The following is a 1,734-nucleotide window of genomic DNA, read 5'->3' as shown; positions in this document are numbered from 1 at the left end:
TCAAATAAATTCACCTGTTTTTCTCAATCTGCTCCGAGTCCCTAACTCCAGACTCTATGCCGCTAATCCCACCTGTCCGTATCTAATTGCCACCCCGGCCCACCGTGACCTTGGGGCCCGATCCTTCGGTTTTCCCCGACAGAAGTGAGTGTCACCTTCCTCACTCCATCTTCACCTTTTTTCTTTTTTTGTTTTTTTAAAACCATTTAATGCCTCTCTCTCAGAGCTGGAGGAAGCATTCACTGCATCACCAGTCAGCAGGTGAAGAACATGTCCCTGCTGAGCTCTCGTGCCAGGACAAACTTGGAGGTATGGGCTGGGCCTATGGGGAAGGAGGAGGCTTCAAATCTGAGGCATGACCACTAAAGTTGCACTCTGCCAGGGAAAGGAGGCCTGGTGGAACTGCCAGTGTTGTGGTAACCCCAGGATATGACAGGACCAAGGATCTCCTTGGTGGGTAGGAGGCAACATAAACTCCAGCCACCACATGCACGCACACAGTCCTGGATGAGGAAAGCCCAGACCTGTCACATCTTTGACAGGCCTGAGGCTTGCTGTTTTCAGTGGAGTTGTGAGGCTCCAGGTAAGCTCAGTTTAGCTGCCTGGGATCCCAGCTTTTGGGCTGAAATACCCTTCATCAGTCTGAGGGAGCACCTGCATTTTGTGTGTGTGTGTGCTGTTCCTGGATAGAAGGAACAGTAAAGAAGCCAGAGGCTGGCTTGGCATGCAATGCAGGCAAGAAAGTCAGTCAGTGAAAATGGAAACGGAGGTTTCAGGGGATGAGGGACAGGCAGGGCAGGACAGGGGGAAGGATGATGTTGCAGCACAGTTAAATTGGAGAGGTACCTGGGGAGTCAGATGTCTGGCAGGTTGTAGCGTGTCAGAAACCACTTTCCACAGATGAGCCTATGAATTACACTTCATCAACCTCCTAGGTACAGAAAGTCATGGACTCAATATGGACATTGGAATTTTGACAAAAACTCTCTGCACATCATAAAAACTGTCTCTGTACATCATAGCAAATTCTTCATAATTACAGAACAGATATTACCATGTGAATTGCATCAGAAAACAAAAGGCCCTTAGGTTATATATATTTGTTGTTTTTATTCACTTAATAACATTGGTGCTATGCATTGCTTACAGTAGGCATCCTGTAAAAAAATCAGTGAAATACTAGGAAAATGAGCATTGGGTACATGCAGCATTTGACTTTCAAATATATACCTTCAGTTATGTTTTCAAATTCTATATTTGGATGCTCAGATGTGAACCTGAGTGCCCAATTAAGCATCCAAATTGGAAAATGTTTGGGAGGAGACTAAGGTCATAGCAGCTGTGAGAGTCCTGGAAAGGGAGAATTTCTAGTTACTTCTCCACAGTAGTCCTCCTGCCAGCATAGGAAAACAACCCCCTGACAATTTTGTCAACTATTGATTTATGACAGTTTCAGGAGGCATTGTACACTACATTATAATTCAACTGAGATCAGAAACCAGCAAAACAACTGCTACGTATAATGATGAGCTCTTTCAATTCTTCAAACTTAAATTTTTCGCTTCATTTTCAAAGAAAAAGGGAAAGGAGTGGAGCACAAATTATATATAACCAGGGACCCTGATTTTCTCTGATCAAAAAAATCCCCAATTTTTAGATTTAAAAAAGTAACTCAATCACTTTTCCATGCTTACAATGAAAAACCACTAATATATATAGACTAATAATTTCTGC

The 1,734-nt window shown here is 43.4% G+C and overlaps 1 long non-coding RNA gene across 1 annotated transcript in view; it reads right to left on the bottom strand.

The window, feature by feature from the left end:
* Nucleotides 1-1,734, bottom strand: part of LOC109306108 — a 5,895-nt gene that overhangs the window by 1,304 nt on the left and 2,857 nt on the right. The window lies entirely within an intron of this gene.

This window comes from Crocodylus porosus, unplaced genomic scaffold, assembly GCF_001723895.1.
Source record: "Crocodylus porosus isolate Cpor-Errol unplaced genomic scaffold, CroPor_comp1, whole genome shotgun sequence".
NCBI classification, from domain to species: domain Eukaryota; kingdom Metazoa; phylum Chordata; order Crocodylia; family Crocodylidae; genus Crocodylus; species Crocodylus porosus.
The sequence above is the reverse complement of the archived record's forward strand: the minus strand, read 5'-3'. Positions and strand labels throughout refer to the sequence as shown.